Below are 18,378 nucleotides of genomic sequence, written 5' to 3' on the forward strand. Positions count from 1 at the left end.
ATAAATGCATGGGAAAATTACCCTAGAAACTGCTATTAAAAACAGATCTTTTGGCTGAGGCAGTCCCTGAGCTGCAAATTGCAAGGATTTTTCATTTCTCTGCTGTTAAAAGGAGGTTTTCCTTAAGCAGTGCTGACCCCATTCAGAGGGAGGATTCTGGGAAAGATGGATCTTTAATCTCACCTAAGGCATCTATACATATGTACTTACACTGTCCTGAAAATCTCCAGCTCAATATGAAACCATAATTTCAGCAAGTACTTTGATGTTTTGCCAAGCTCTAAACATTTTGCTAAAGTATTACCTTCTATAGTAACATTTCACCTTCTGTGCAGCAGAGTGTATTCCCTTTTTCTATCTCGGTTTTTGACTGAGACACAGTTTACACTAAAGCAGAGGTTATGGCTCCATTAACACATAGGTCAGTTTTATTTAAATGGCAACATTGAGCCATGACAGGTGAACAGTGTGTTGTAACTGGGTCCTTCTACTCAGTAGGATATACATTTCTGTTGAAACCTATCAGTAAGTGTCATAATATCAAATAAGAAAGAATGACATCTAGCAGCCATCCTCATTAAATGCAAAAACAAAGACATCAAAAATAAGTGGACAGTTTCTCCACAGCAGGATTTAATAAAGAGACTAGCACACTATTGAATGGGGAGGGGGGGATGGAAAGCTGTCAGTAAATGTCTTTTGATATATATATATAAAATATATAAATATATATATATAAAGAACATCTCATATTTTGCAGAGGGAGACTATTTGAGTTACAAATAAAATGTTCTCATTTGGGAGGCAGTATTCCACCAGCTCCTAGCAAGAGAGAGCTGAAACAGATGTCCCAAAATTCAGCTGGGTCTCTCTACTTAATGAAAGATGAGATCTGCCCCGATCTGCTCCCATGCTATATTGCCTTGGGTCATGATTACCTTCATCCACCTGTCAGATGTCTCTGTCCTGAGCCAAGAGTCAGCATGCAGCTTCATTTTCCCCACTTTGTTTTCCTTCTTTACGCAATCTCCACTCTAATTTCTAACAAAAAAAAAACCCAAACATTTTTTCCTACTTATGTCCAAGTAACATTTTTTTTATAGTCAAGATTTTTTGAATGTGGGGCAAGTGGTACTTTATTTTTTTTTACTGGGCCAAAACTCACTGTAGAAGACAAGGAAGGAGGGAAGGAAGGAAGGAAGGAAGTGGTGGAAGGACAGAAGTGGCGGATGGAAGGAAGTGGCGGAAGGAAGTGGCGGAAGGAAGGAAGTGGCGGAAGGAAGGAAGTGGCGGAAGGAAGGAAGTGGCGGAAGGAAGTGGCGGAAGGAAGTGGCAGAAGGAAGGAAGGAAGGAAGGAAGGAAGGAAGGAAGGAAGGAAGGAAGGAAGGAAGGAAGGAAGGAAGGAAGGAAGGAAAGAAAGAAAGAAAGAAAGAAAGAAAGAAAGAAAGAAAGAAAGAAAGAAAGAAAGAAAGAAAGAAAGAAAGAAAGAAAGAAAGAAAGAAAGAAAGAAAGAAAGAAAGAAAGAAAGAAAGAAAGAAAGAAAGAAAGAAAGAAAGAAAGAAAGAAAGAAAGAAAGAAAGAAAGAAAGAAAGAAAGAAAGAAAGAAAGAAAAAGAATTTATACTAAATCCATTGCATGGTGGTAACATTACTGCTGCAGTGCACAATATATTAAATTGCAGCTGAGGCAGGTCAGAACGTGCCATTATTCAGGTATTGTCCATTTTTTGTGTGAGGGAACACATTTTGTTTGATGTCTCTCTCCCTTTCTTACATAGGCTTACATTGCTTTTGGGGTCTCAGAACAATTTTTTGTGCTCAAGTCAATCACCACAGGCTGTGCCATGCAAATAAAAGTAAATAATCAAAAAGCCAAAGGGAGCTGAGTGCTGAGAACTTGAATACAAGATCCTGCTGAGTGTGTGACTTCTGAAATGGCTCACAGCCTCTTTGGCAATGTGGGCACTTTTCACAGTTTGCCCAGTCTATAAATTATTTGAGCAGTTTAGGTTAAGATTTCACTGAAACACACTAAAAATGCAGTTATAGTATTTAGGATATATTTTTTTTAATGTGGAGTAAGAGAAGATATCCCAAGAAATCACAATACCAAAGGATCACATTGTTAGAGAAAAGAGGAAAAATTCTAGCTTTCCTTTTTCCCTTTTTCTTTTCAGTGCCAATGACAGTTGTCTTTCAAACAGTAGGCAATACTTTTACCAGAGCCTATGTAAACAAATAAGAGAGAAAATTAAAGTATTTAAATATGTCTAATAGGAAAAAAAATTTGTTTCATCAGTACCACTCAAATAATTCAAATTAGCATACCAAAACATAACAGTATCTCTTAAGATTAACTCTACTTTCAGAGAAATAAATGTCCTCCTCTAGACTACAGAAAATGCATTTTGTGTTTTCAACTAACATTTGCTTCTTTCAAGGCCCATTTTGCAAGGTTAGTGAAAGCAATGTAACCACTTCACATGCAAGTCATTAAAGCTGAAGTACTCAATAGCTTGTCATTGTTTGTCCACAGTCTGTGAAGAAACACAATCCAGGTAATTTCTGAAGACTCTTCACAGAGCTAGTGCAAAACTGAATAGAACAGCAGTAATTGTTGATTCCTGTAAAGAAATTTGGCAACACCAGGAGAGCCAATTTATTAAAAGTGAGCACTGGGAAAGCACATAGAGAACTAAGACTGAAAAGAAGTGGGAAGACCGTCCTTTAGCACTTCATAATCCCTTACATCTTTCTAACTATTGACAACCAAGTTGAGGCTGGGATGGTTCTTTGAGATCTGACACAAAAAAAAAGCCTTATTTATGAAAAAAATTCAGCATGTAATTCTAAGAAAAATAAAGGTAAAAAAAATAGAGGGTACTGTGGGTTCTTGTCAAATTCTGGAGGAAAATTACATGAAATTAATTCTGGATATTTTGGGATTTTTTTAAATTTTAAATTATGAAAAAAACAAATCCAAATTCAGCATAAGGTATTAAGGATCCTTCTTTCTCAGAGAAGAAGGATAAATATAGTAAAGCAGTAATCTCAAGGGATTGGTGCTTTTTGAAAAAGCAATTTCACATTACATGTTTTCCAATAAAAAACATTAGGATTTCCTTATTCTGTAAGCAGAAGCATGCAGGAACAATCCCAGGCAAAGAGCTACAAGCAGCTGATACATTTTACTGGTGTGTAAAGGTGAACAAGAGCATGTCCCTAACCAAGTACTTGTCCCTGAAGTGTATCCTCTCCTTTCCCGAGGGGAAGGTGCCAGTCGTGCTGCCATCTGGTGGCTTGTATTCCTTGCAGCTGCCTCGGTCTAAACTTAATTCAAAAGGGGACATCTCTCAGTTGCTGTTTGCAAACTGCTTCAACCAAGGTGTCCGAGCATTGGTTTCTACAAGATGATACTTTACAAGTAACAGTTGACCAACTTCTTGACAGTTTCTTTTGGCACCTGTATGGAGGGCATGCTGTGATAACATTTCTCTAATTTTTTGGAATGAGTTAATGGAGGAGAAGGTTGAAGAAAAATGCTGAAGAAGAAATTAAACACTTTCTAGAGATAGCTGTGTGGGTAACACTACTAATCTACTGGACTAATGAGGAAAGTAAGGATATAAAAGATTAAACAAATAGTAGATAAAACAATGCTGAAAATACCACTTAAAAGCATCACAAATAATGGGGCTATAAACTGCGAAATGGGTACATCACCAGAGACCTAGCATAATCAAGGACAGCCTGAGTCTGTAGGGCCACAAAGTACAGTTTATTCCGTGGGGATTTATCAATCCAGTCTGCAATTAGCCTTCTGTAAAATGGTTTTGTGGCTATTCTGCAGCACATGGACATCTAAACATGAAAAATAAGATGCACAAAAAGCAATCGTTCATTGAGGTTGTACACATTTATTACTCCAGTGATACTCTTACAAAATTATCTGAACCAGTTTTGATAGCTAAAAAACATACACATTAAAAACATTCATCTCTGTATTTGCAACTGAAATAGAAAATTTATAACTTTTATCTACTTTAGTCTGATTTTAGAAAGACTTCTCATAAAAAACTACACTTGATAAATGAATTTATTTCTAATTTACCCTGGACAAAGAAAAGAAAAGGTGTAGAAGAAACTACTATCTCAATGTGAAACCTTGGTTAGAAAACAAGTGAAGAATAATTTTATATTGGCATTTTGTAAGTTCATACTGCCCAAGCAGTTTGTTCACACAAGGCAAAGCCCTAGTATTTTGAATGGTACTATGAAATCAACAACAGTTCCTCATTTTGCTGGAATAGGTGAAAAACAACTCTCTTTGAAGGTATTGGGATGGTTTAAATTGAAACAGCCTGGCTCTACTGCTGTATCATTTATGAAAGCAAAGTAACAAAGTACCCTATAGTTATCATGTGCTGTTCAAGTCCAATATTTTTAAAAGATGTAGCTTGGCAACCTCATGTTCAATTTCCTCATAGAGCTGTGAGCATCAGCATGTACCTATCTGCCAACCACATTCACTGAGTAAATGCAGCAGAAAATAATCTTCTGTGTTAAACTGGGTGAAATTTAAGCACAAGCCTTTCATTCTGCCTCATGATTGTTTCAGTTTGTTCATTGCAAACTGGTTGTCAATAGATTAAATGTATAACTACTGGGTTCATACCAAAAGCATGCAAAATAATGTGTTTGCCCTGTTTTTAAAAGACAAACATTTTAATCTAAAAATATATACAAATAAGTTGTGAAGGTTTAGAAAACTTTTATGAGGGATTTTTTTTCTTCCCTAAGTATCATGATAAAATGGTAAACAAATGCTGTTTATGCAGGAGATATTGCCACCTTGAAAAAAATTTCCTTTTTCACTTGGAGAAAAAATGCTCTTTGAGAATGAGACTGAGCCTAACACTAATGAAGAGGTAACTCTGCCAGTAGCAATTTCTGTAGAGTTATCTGAAAACCTGAGATTAAATTTACAGAGATAATTTACAGAGATGACTCTATAAATGGTAGAGCATGAATTAAAGGTTTTGAAAAATTAATTTTCATTGAAACATATAATATCAAAGATTAAATTTGTACTTTTAATTTACTTTGAATTTAGTCCTATGTTCTAAATAAGGACATATTTTGACATGTTGTCACTTATGAAATTTTGTCATAATTTTTTTTTGCTTTTAAGACCTTTGTTTGTCCTCTGCTTTCATAAGGCACACAAATTTTCTCCTTCCTTTCCCTGAACCTCTTATTCTCCTAAATTCAGTGACATAATTATAAATACAAATAGAAAAAGTGTCAGACAACATTTCTTCAGGAGGCAATATGAGATAAATAGAGTGAGACACCCTGGCAAGTAGGGGTTATTTTGCTGTTAGCCATAGTTAAAATCCCTAGTATAAAAGGATGAAATTGAGATAAGCTATTCCCTTATCTTCTAGTAGAAGCACATGGCAGTGGGTTTTGAATAAGGGGTAGGGTGAGAGCAGAGAGAAAATAGAGGAGAGAGAAAGAAAAGATGAAAGGAAGAAAGGAAGAAAGGAAGAAAGGAAGAAAGGAAGAAAGGAAGAAAGGAAGATGGATCGCCATTCCTGGCTCCAGTGTTGATCAAGGTGATGGGGAGTCAAAGGTCCTGAGGGTGCCAGCTGGGTTGTATGGATGTGCTTTTTTATAGACAAGTTTCCCGTGACCTGAAGCTACATTTTTGGTTTTGTATGCAAGTTAGTTATCATACACATTTCCTCCTTACAGACCTTTCTGGAAAAGGGTCAGAGTGCTTTTAGGGGCTTTGGTGGTCTCGATACCCCATTATGAGTTTGCCTTTGCTCTACAGTCCATACCTGCCTTCTTGACTTCACTCTTGCACTTGCACTGTGCTTTGTTGTGCTTGTCTCCAGGAGCTAGAACAAGGATGTTTGTCCCAGAACAATCCTGCCCTACCTCCCTATGGTCCCCTTCTCCAACAACATCCTGTTCTTTCTCCCTGCGTGTTCTTAACAACAGCTGGTAATCCATGGCTATCCAACTATAGGTGTTTGACACATACAGATTAGCTCCTTGTCTTCTGAGATTTTAAGACCCCTGACAGCTTTTATCAGCTGAACTATAGCTCTTGCTCTAATTCCCTTTTGAGTAGGACTTTCCCTAATATAATTTGAGTAAGGCACCACCTTGATATTCTGAGACATTAAACCTTGTGGAAAACTCCACCCACTTCACTACCAAACATCTCCACTGCCAGTGGCTCACTAGCTCTTGTGCAATGTGTTAACAGCAGACAGCATAAAAAACTCTCAGGGACTAGGAACACTGAACCAATCTCCACAGTCCATGTCCCATATTCTCTGGCATAAGAGGAATCAGTGTAATTACAAAGAAAGGGTGATTTAAGAGTTTGTGTCATGAGTCCAGCTCTAGGCTGGGAACAAAGCATTAACAGAAGTTTTTTCTTGTGAAAGCTTTATTTTTGCAGGTACTGAGGCACCCTTCCTGGGAGACATACCGTAAATATTGGGCAAACCAGTTGTGTAGCTCATGAGGATAAAGGAAATTAATATTACAGTCCAATGTCTGAGAAACTGGGACATGACCTGGCAAGAGAGCTGTTCATTATGTGACTGGCTGTTGGCTGCCTCTAGTCTGGGTCCATCTGTTCTTTCTGTTCTTTCTCCATCCTCTTGTGAGCCCTAGAGCTCTCACTGTCTCCAACAGCAATCGATTATGGGCTACTTGATGGCTGTGCAGCTCCAAACAGCCTATGGAACATTGATGCCATAATCTGAGATCCATTAAAAGCACACTGCAGTGGTGGTATTTCTCTACAAGAGATAGAAAATCAGATGGTCTCTTTCTTTGGAGTGGTCTGCGTGGCTTCCAGTTTTACACAGACACACTGTATGTTTTATTTATTGTATCACTATTGAAAAAACAGAAGATTTATGAGTATCTCAGAGAGTCAGCTTCTGGTATTCAGCTTCTGATAATTTCAGATTGACCATGGCATTTTCTGTCTTGCAATGAAAAGAAAAGTTGTCAGAAAGAAAAAAAAAAAAAATCAGCATCCTTTTTGCTGTTGTTTTCATTAAATAAAGCACAAAAGTTACAGTTATGGTGAAGGACTATTTATTTCTCCTTGAAACTGAAATGTGGTACAAAGTCTGTTCTTTTAGACTCTTTGCAGAATGAGGAAGTGTAAAAAAATCCCAGAAAATAAAAATCCCTGATGCACTCAATTAATGTTTATTTTCAATTTTTTTCAGGAAAAATTAAATTACTGTTCTTCTGATTCTTTTTTGTCTTATTGCTAGGAAATGTGAATGTAAATAGAAAATGGAAGACAAGTGCCTTTCAACAAGTCTCATCAAATGTTTAAATATGTGTCTGTTTACCATTTTTTTATGCTTAAAGAAGATTTTTGTGCATCATTTATTTGACAAATATAAATTTAAAGACAATTTTTTGACATCAGTTATTAATTATTAAAAAATAATAACCTAAAGTCTTGAATCACAAGTAATCTTTGAGAATTTTCTCCGGGTGATCTAAACCCTTCTTACCAGCTTTTATATAGAAGTGCTAAACTATAATTTTCAGACTGTGGTGAAAATGAGAGCAAGTAATAGGCACAAGATACTTGTGATTTGGGTCATTGCTATAATTATTTTAGCAACATAATTAAGTCTCAATCAACTGCAGTCACTAAGCACTGTAGTAAACAGTGCAGTACAAATAACTGCTGAAAGTAATTTAGATAATGCTTCTTGCTAAATTCTACTTTCACTGTCAAGCGCTCTAATAAAAAGATATTTTCCTGGGAGGCCTTGCTTTGAAAACTATTTTATTCTTCCTACTCCCCAAATGCAGTAAAATTAAACCTTATCTATAGCTAGCCAAGGTTCTAGATCTTGCAAGACAGTTATTATTTGTGCTTACAATAAAAGTCAATAAAAATGGTAAGCATTCATAGAGCAAAAAATGAAAATCATTAAATTTTGCAACCCACATTTTTTCAATTGTTTGTTTCAGAGATTGCCCCTTAAATACCTCTCTTTTCAATCTTTCTCTCATATGCCTGCATTAAGCTGATCAGAAGGTTGAAATTTAGCCTTCAAGAATTCCTCACAGTGGGAAGAATTTAGCATTTGATCTTTTTCTCTGTTCCATGCTGTGTGGAAAGTATTCCATTTCGTAATGTAAAATAGTGTTTAAATTATGAAAATCTGTATGTAATCTCAGAGAAAAAGAAAAAAAAACCAAAAAACAAAACAAAACAAACAAACAAAAAACCTAACCAAATTAAACAACCAAGCAGGTTTGAATTCTAGTCAAGAAAAAGAAAGTATTTATTTGTTTTTTTCCAATCCTATGCTTAACACTGTTTTTATGGGACTATCTTCACTAAATGAATAATTATATCATAGCAGATTGGACAAATGGAGGCCCTTTATACATCTTTATGGAAACAGCACTTTTTCACTTTTAAAGTTACATTTTCAAAAGTTACATTTCAAAACCTATGCATGCATGTGTAAATGTAGGGTATATATATATCTCCAAAAAAGGCTGAAAGATCACGGATAAATGTCATTATAATGGTGACTATTTTTGGTTTTTTTAATCATATTTTATATTATTCCTATTGAGCACAAAAGAAGGTTGTTCTGTTCTGCATTTCAGAGAAATTAGTTCATTCTTCAATTTCATCCAATGTCAACCTAATAGAGGAGGAGGGTAATCTGTTCTGCTCTACTGATAATTTCATGACTTGCAGAGCTGGTGTTTTTCTTTCCATAGTTGTGTGTTGTTTAACTAAGGGGGAAAAAAACATGTTTTAAATGGTGCTATTATGCTATTACCAGTATTCTTTTGCATTGTGACTTACAACGTGAAAGAAAATGCATCACCTTGGATATCAGTTAGCCAGTGTTAAGACATGGTATATTTAGATTATTGAATTTAATGTGGTTGCAGAAAGAAAACAATAAATGTGGCAGGACAGTGTTTCTAACGCTACAGTCAGTGTTCACAGCTGGGATTGAAGTCTCTGTCTGGGTTCAAGGGTCTCATTTTCTTTCTGCACCTTTAGCCTTCCTGTTCAGATGAGTTTTTTCTATGTCAAAGGCAAAGATATCTGTTGAAGGAAGTCAAAGGTGTATTCTGTGACTGAATTTTTTTTTGTTTTGTTTTAGGAGAATATTAACCTACACTGTCAAAGCAAATAGCCAATTTTTTTGTTACTTCCAAGAAATAAAATGCATTTTATTGACTAGAACTCTTCAGAATAGAACACGGACACCAATGTGTGAGAAAGCAGGCTCTCCACTGTGGAAAGCAAGGAACAATTAAAAAAAAAAAATTAATCTCCTTCTTTATTATTCTATTCCTCTGTATTTGATTAATTAGAAGAACCCTCCTCCCTTTCTTCTCTCAAATTGTTATGTCAAGGGAATGTGATATTAATTGAAAATTCTTCTTTCCCCTCAGGTATCCAAATGTTCATATGGCAGGATTAATCCTTCCTGTTAATTTGATTACTAATAAAAAATTACAGTTTTTTATTTATTGCTCAGTTTAATAATTAATTTCCCCCATCTGCTGTTTGACAACATTGGACTACACTGAGATGGTAATCATAAATATTAAAGGTTGATGGATTTCTGCCAATTTATGCCAAAGTAAAATTTGCCCTGTGCACAAGCACTATCCCATTTTTGCTGGCATTGCTATTACCCTATGTAAACAGTGGAAAATAGGGCATGTTTTCTGGGTTCATAAAAAGATTACTGAAATCGATGCTGAAAATCAACCCAAATGGAGTACAGTAGAGAAATAATGCACCCTACCAATTTTTTCATGGGCTCAAAGAACAAGTTAGATGCCTATTTTATCTCTGAAAAACCTTTTTCTCAGTGCTAATTGCAAAGAGGCTCAACTCTGCTGAAAGAAAATTAGGTCAGTTGAACTGAGAACTGTATTATCTGCTCCAGGGAAAATGTAAGCTTATGGCTTTATGGATAGATACAGTCTATATGTAAAGATACATATTTCCCTCCATATCTATAGAGATATAGAAAAACAGGGCTTACATATGTATAGATGCATATGCACACAAACAAAGTTAAAATGTACTTACTTCCAAAATGACATAAGGTCCTTATTTTTCACTTTATATATCTAGGGTAGCTTGTAAATGCTGGCGAAACACTATTTCAGTAAATAGTAGATGTTGCTTTTGGATTTGATGTTACTTTTAAACCCAAACTGCATTTGACTTTGCCGAAAGGCAAATAAACTAATGTAGTAGGCCAGTTTTTTCACTAGTGACACAGTGTAAACACACGTAAATGATGTTGGTAACACCAACATTAAAAAAAAGTCTGAAAATATTCTTCTTCATTTACTCAAAAGTAAAAAGTTAATTCATCTTGGAGGAATGTAGCTTTTAGTAAATAAGCTTTATACAGAGAATTTTCATTTTGCATAACTAATTTAAATAGGAATCAAAATCAGGAATCAAAACAAAATAACTTACCACAGACTGCAGTCTAGATCAGTAGCAATACCACAGATGGAATATTATTTTTGGTTGTACATTGAATTTGAGGAAACTGAGAGCTTTTATATTCAAATATCATGTTTTTTTGGTTTTTAGTTTTTTTTGTTGTTTTTTTTTTTTTTTTTCAAATAGCAATTTAACTTTTTCTTACACGCACTCCCTGTCAAAAAAAGAAGAAAAAAACAAGAAAAGGGTAGTGGAGTGAGAAAAAAATTACTTAACTTTCTACACAGAAGAAAATGTAAGATTGAGCAGGATACTGTGAATGTGTTATTACTGTACTAATCTTAAATAACAACTTCTTAATGTACATTTTGATTGAATTAATGTCATAATTATTTCGGGGGCAAATCGGTTTTACTCTGTAAAGATTAACTTCCTGTACTTAAAATTTCTGTGCATTTACCTGTAGCAGTCTGAATTGCTGCTAGTGTAGTCCAGGGTAAGGAAGCAAAAAGGACCTTTGCATAATATCCACAGATGTTTTATTCAGCCACGCACCACTCACAGAAGGAGGGTGCATCTTTCCCTCTCCAGGGTCCTGGGGGTTGACCCCGGTCTCTGGGGCGGTACAAAGGTGAGGGCCAATCAGGGAATAGGGAAGGAGTGGCTCAGGGACCTAAGAACAGACGTAGGAATAGGGGAAGGAGCCAATGGGGTCGAAGAGCATTTTGAGGGAAGCTTCTCGTGTCTCCGTAGACCAGGGAGTGGCCCCCCAGGGTCTTCACATTTACCTATGGTTTGTGAATGAAAAAGAAACTGTTATACTGTGCAAGCATTGAACCAGTTGTGTTGTGGGAGAGATCTAAGACAAAGCACTCATTCGGGAATATTCAACTTTGGCATAGAGTGGTACTACGGAACTAGCCTTTGGAGTACCTTCAACTTCTTTAGAGCCAAAGTCAATTCCATAGAGAAACAGCATGTATGTAGGTAGAACAGGGAAAACAGATTCTCTGTCTTGATACTGGAGGAAGCCAAAATAATCCTTTGGATTTCCATGGGGAAAAAAAATTAAGAAAAAACCCCTAAAATTAGACTTCCTTGTCTCTGCAAATCCTTGAATTTTGAGCTTTTAATAGATGATATAGCAAAAGCCCCTTACTTTTTAACCTCTCTTTGCAATCAATTTAAATTTTATTAGTATGCAAAGCTTGAAATATAAAATTGTTGGGTATTTTTTATGCTTTTAAATCTGCATTTTATTGAGAAAATTATTTTCTTAAATGACATGGTGGGTCACTCTATAATTACCTAATTTTCTCTTACTAGAATTTATTTTCATCCTTTAATTAAGGGGTTATATCTCTATCTTAAGAAAAAAACAAAAAAGAAAAAAAAATCACCTTTGCTAGATTCTTCAGGCTTCATTTAGCTTTCAAAATATCTCCTTACAGCTGAAGTAAGTCTGAATATACAAACTATTGCACAGGAAGAAGTTCAAAAGAAGGCATTTCCTTCAATTGTATGCGCTCAGCAGAGGAGTACAAGTTTCCTTTCTTTTTATTCTGGCTCAATGACTGACAAGAAGCAGAATATCTTTCCAAGGCAGTGTATCTGATCATAGTCACCTGCAACTTAGAGGTTAATTCTATGAATTTCACTGCATAATTATCTGTGCATATTTTTATAAAATACTAGGAATAAAAAATGAAACCTCATTGTCTCAAATGCAGTAGGAAAGACAGGTAGAAGAATCTGACACGGCATGTCAGATGATAATCTTTGATATTAATCTGACAGGAAAGTATCAAAACATTCTGCTATCTCACATGAAGGTACAAAGATTTGTTTAATAAGCAAATACTTCTAAGTATGAGATAATATCACTACTGACATGCCATGTTTTGAAAATACAAACAATCTTGGCATCCACCACTCTTCTTGGCACCTCAGGGAATATTTGTTTGTCGCATGCTTTGAAAGCATGAGATAAGAAACTATGCATCATACACAAAAAAATGGTCTTCCAGTACTCAGGGGTGAATGAGCTTGGATGTTGATTAATACTTTTAAACTTATCTCTATTTAACTGTGGATATGCGAGACCTATTTGTGTTAAGTGGTAACAAGTGTTTTATGGGAACTCTTTGGTAGGTCAGACTAAAGCTGACATAATTTTGCACCTCATATAACATTCAAATTAGACAGCAAATGAACAAAGGAAAACCTGGGTAGCAAGTAATACTGATGAAGAACAAGCAAGTTTATGAGTGTCGTAATAAAGAAAGGGTCACACAATTATAGAATCACAGAATAGGCTGAGTTGGAAGGGACCCATAAAGATCATTGAGTCCAGCTCCTCGCCCTGCACAGCACCATTTCTAGGAATACCATTGTGTACCCAAGAACATTGTTCAAAAGCTTCTTGAAGTCTCTCAGGCTTGTTGCTGTGACCAGTGCCTTGGGGAGCATCTTTTGGTGCCCAACTACCCACTGGGTCCAATCTAAACCTCCCCTGACACAACTTTAGGCCATTCCCGCAGGTCTTGTCACCACTGAGAAAGGATCGGTTTCTGTCCCTCCTCTTTCCCTCATGAGGAACTTGCATACTGCAATGAGGTCTCCCATCAGTCTCCTCTTCTTCAGGCTGAGCAGACCAAGTCACTTCAGCCACTCCTTATATGGCTTTCTCTCAAGGTGCTTCATCAGTTTTGTTGTCCTGTTCCATTTTGTTGTTGGGACAACAAAAATATCCCAACTCTCTCCAACAGTTTAATGTCATCCTCATATTGTGGCACCAAAAACTGCCCCCAGAACTCAAGGTGAGGTCACTCCAGTGCACAGAATGGTGGGATAGTCCCCTCCCTTGCCTGACTGGCAATGCTGTGCCTGATGCCCCTCAGGACAGGGCTGACCCTCCTGGCTGCCAGGGCACTGCTGACTCATGTTCAACTTGCCATAGACCAGGACCACACAGGTTCCTTTCTGCAGAGCTGCTCTCCAGCCTGTTATTTCCCAGTCTGTGCATACATCCAGGGTTAGTCCCTCCCAGGTACAGTATCCAACACTTCATGCAGTTGGTGATTGCCCAGTCCTCTGATTTGTTGAAGTCTCTCTGCAGGGCCTTCCTGCCTTTGAGGCAGCAGCTCCTTCCAATTTTGTATCGTCTGTGAACTTGTTCAGTATCACTTCCAGTCCTGTGTCCAAATCATCGATGAACATGTTGAAGAGCAGAGGGCCAGGAATGGAGCTTTGTGGAACCCCACAAGTGACAGGTCACCAGTCTAATGTCACCCCTCACTATAACCCTTTGTGCCCAACCTGTGAGCCAGTTGCTCACCCATCACATGATGTGTTTATCCAGCTTTGTGCTGGATATTTTGTTCAGAAGGATCCTGTGAGTGACAGTATGGAAAGCTTAACTGAAATTGAAAAGGATTACATTGACAGAATTCTCTTGATCAGCTGGGTAGGTTACCTGGTCATAAAAGGAAATCAAGTTTGCTAAAAAAGGGCTTTCTTATCACAAAGCTCTGCTTACTGTGACCAATGAGTGTGCTGTCTTTCAGTCTTTTAATACCTCCCAGAGTAATCTTCTTCAAGGAAAGAGAGGAAAACTTCTGTAATTTCAATGTTTTCTACACTCACACTGCCTGTAGAATATAAGAAATGCCTTTATAAGAAGGCAAAAATAAAATACTCCATATGGCTGAATATATCTAATGATTACATCTGGACTTGGAAGATTATTAGCATTTTTATTTTAGATAATTTCAGAAATTAAAGTAGGGAACGCACTAAGCCAAAACAGAATTTTACTGGACACTAGAAGAGGAATACAATCGCCACTGTTTTCCTCTCTGGAGAAGGATTTGCATGTCCCAAATGTATTGCTGCAGATCTGAGCTGCATGTGTCCTATGCTTCACAGGGAAGGAGAATCACATCAGTGTTCCTCTACTTCTTTCTTAATTAAAATGTAATGCTTTCCATGAAAATTAAATAGTTTCAAAGGAAAGAATTCCCTGCCAGTAATATTCCAGCTCCCACAAGTCTAGCAACCCTTTTAGCTTATCTTGATAACTGATTAATTTAACCTACAAAACTGAACGTGATAAATAGTTGTCGTTCATATGTACTAATTACTTATGCAAGGCTTAAAGTGATCATGTACCCAGGCTCACAGAAGGACTGGGGCTGTCATTATTCCGGGTTGTTTTGTCATGTATTACAGTGTATTGTTAGACTGATGTGTTGAAGAGTGGGTGCTGGTATTGCACAGATAACTATAATGTTATAGATTTGGATAGCTTGGAGAAGGAGAGGAGAGGAGAGGAGAGGAGAGGAGAGGAGAGGAGAGGAGAGGAGAGGAGAGGAGAGGAGAGGAGAGGAGAGGAGAGGAGAGGACATATAAATTGGCTGATAGTTACAATGACCATCTAGTCCAACCGCCTGGCCTTTAGGGCTGAGCAAAACTTTAAACATACTACTAGGGACATTATCCAAATATCTCTTAAATACTGACAGGCTTGGTGCATTAATCATTTTCCTAGGCAGCCTGTTTCACTTCATAACCAACCTCTCAGTAAAGAAGTGCTCCCTAATATCCATGGAGAGGACTTCTGTGATGGGTAATGCAAACAATAACAATATTAAAGCTGATGTGGTCTGTGTCTACACCATCTACCTTCTACAGCAAAACTCTCTGAATTTCTCCTGGAGAAAATAATAAAAGAAAGAATATTTTCTTAGTTAGCAATTAAAAAAACCTAAAAAACAAAAGAAATTAATAAAAAACCCCAAAACCAAAAAGAACCCCTAGAAATTCAGTTTCATGTAAATGAGAAATTAAGATTTTTACATATTTTTTTCTACATTTAAGTGAGTTTATAACAAAATAAATTCAATTAATTCATATATTTGGTTTGGTCACAAGTAAAATACCAACATACAAATAATTGTTTTTTTAATGGGAAAGGAATCATGCTATAATCAGTGTTTAGTTTTCCTAACTAGGAAAATCTGTTCATTTGACTGGATGTGACCTAATAGTTCCAAAGATGCTACTATTCTCTTCGCTATTAATATCCTCATCACTACCACTGATTAAATTTCTTTTAATTATTTATTATTAAAAGGCTTCTGTACCAAAGACTTTGTTGACCCCAGCTTGAGATTTGAGTTCCTTTCCTAATTATTCTCTTGAGTTTTCAATTTTATTATTATTAGAAAGCCTGATGTGAAATCAAGCAAAAATAGGCAACTGCTTGTTATATTAAAGAACTTTCTTCTACAAGGTCATGAAATCAGATGCAGAGGAATTCAACAGGATTTCCATGGATCTACTTTGCTCACTGGGATTTCATTTATATAAATATAAATAAATATAAATGCATGCATTTATATGAACTTGTCTATAATTTTTCACTAAAAATACATAAGCATTTTTAGTTGATTTCAGTGCTCTTGGGGAGGAAGTTTGTATGAACCAAGCAGTATCTCATGTGTAATCTTTTTCCTAAACAACTCTCAACACAGCTGGTTAGATGGCATTTCATAATGTCACAGAAGTCAATTTTCTTTTTTAAAAATGATAATCAGGATGACTTTTAATCTCAGGTCCTTTCATACATTCAGCCATTTACATTATTTCCATCTGCTGTTACGGTCCGTTATCCATTCTAAGACAATATGGTGATATTTCTCAGTGACATTGCCAGAGTGTTAGTAAGGACCTCACGCTGGGGTTCAATTTGGGTTTCCTGCTGCTCCTCTTGCATTCCTTACACATGCAAAGGTCCTGCTAGTCAGAAGTCTGAATGCTTGATGAATGGAAATTAGACCTTTTGTCTTTGTGCAAGGAGTGGAATTTGAGCACTGAGTAATAGCTCTAGCATGCTGGGTGTGGTTGCTTCATTACAGGTTTGTGATTGTAGTTTTACATTTGCAAATATTTTGTGGGGCTTGCTCTTTTTCTGATTGCACTGTATACACTGAAACACATTAGACTGTTCAGGAATGAACAAAAAGAGAGGAAATCATTTCTTCTGCTTCATGTTTTCCCTAATGAATGTACTGGGGATTATGTGGAGATTACTTCTGAGTCTCATATAAATAACTGAAGCAAGACAGCAACACTGTGCATTATGTTGCTGGGCTTCTTTTGGAATCAGGTCTTTGAAGTAAGAAAAAATTATCTAGACCTTCAACAAATTCATCATTATACATAATAACACTTAACAGCAATAAAAAAAAATAAAGAATTCAAGGCCAGGTTGGATGGGGCTCTGAGCAGCATACTCTAGTGGAAGGTGTTCCTTTCCCATGGCAGGGGGATTGGATCTAGATGATATCTAAAGTCCCTTCTAATCCAAATCACTCCATGATTCTATGTAATGCAGTCAGTACCTTTGTTGTGCAGACAAGCTTCTGTTAGTCAAAACAAGTATCAGAACAGAGAAAAGAAAGCTGTACTTTAAATACAGCCAACATATGAATTGAGTAGAAAGCTGTACATGGATTATGCCAAAAAAATTATGATGGTAAAGTATCAAGAGGTAATTACAGTTCAAGTTTCAAGAAAATTTTAGGCAGAACAGAACACACTTGCTGCCCACAAATACAGCTGGAGGAAAAGGCAGAGTTCTTCTTAAGTGGGAAAAATGACTTATGAAGGACTTTTTTGTGACAAGGAAGCCAGTGGTTATAAGCTGGTTCCTGATCTCCAGAGATTCTCTGGAGATCAGGAAAATGCTAACTATTTTTAATGATTATATGAAATTATTATTTGTAATAGCAAAAGTAGGTTGGTTCACAAGTTCCCTCTGAAGTCGCATTCCTCCGCCATTTGTTGGCTAACAAAACCAGGGTGGAACTGCAGAAACTAACATAGTGCACTCAGGTTTTACTTTTTTCCATTTTCTTAAGGAAGAGTTTGTTATAACAGCAGTTTAGACTTGTTTTAAACATCACTGAAATGTCACAATGTAGTTGAAAAGAGGTCTGAAGCATTGAAAGGTTCAGTTTTTAGGGTAGTGGAATCCCTGGAGAGACAGAAAACTGATTTCAAGAAGAAAGAGTTTTGTTGAGTGATTTCAGGTACAGAAATCTAAATTATTAAGCATATCTGGAGCGTAGCTATGATCTTAATTCATAGATGTCTAAATGTTGCAGGAGCACAGCATTTCATCTTACAATCCAGGATTGTACAAACTTGGATTCTTTACCATCTAAATAGACCTCACACTGCTATCAGTTAATTGAACTACTACACAGGCAGAGACAGGAAATGAAATGTTCATTGCTCTAATCCAAGTTGATAAGACTTGATATTTAAGGGAAAGTAAAATAAGGAATACAGAAAGAATGGGCTGTAACATTTATATTTTAGCTATACAAAAAGCTGGATTAGAATAATGTTGTTTTTCCTTGTCATTATATCTGGAGGAATTTTTAAAGGCAATTGATTAGACCTACTGCCCTAAAAAAAAAAAAAAGTTAAATAAAATAAAGTATTCATCAAAATATTGTTTAAACCTGAGCAAAAATTTAAGAAAATTAATGTCTAACTATGTTGTTAATATTCTTTTGTATCTAGTGGAAATTTCATACACAATATGTTACTATGATAGCAGAAATAATTGGAATAATGATTTTTTATTTGGTTTCATATTGATTACAGAAAAATATTTAGGGCTGACTCTTTTTAAGTCTTCAGATTTTTTGCTTATCATTATGCTGATATAAATTTTGAGTTTGTAATGTTGAGTGTTAAGTCAGTAATTTTAACCATGAAGCATAATCTACCTGCTAAATCTTCAAATTACATACCATTAATTCAGTAATTTTAAACATGAAGCATAATCTACCTGCTAAA

This window comes from Motacilla alba, chromosome 2 (genome assembly GCF_015832195.1).
Source record: "Motacilla alba alba isolate MOTALB_02 chromosome 2, Motacilla_alba_V1.0_pri, whole genome shotgun sequence".
Taxonomy (NCBI): domain Eukaryota; kingdom Metazoa; phylum Chordata; class Aves; order Passeriformes; family Motacillidae; genus Motacilla; species Motacilla alba.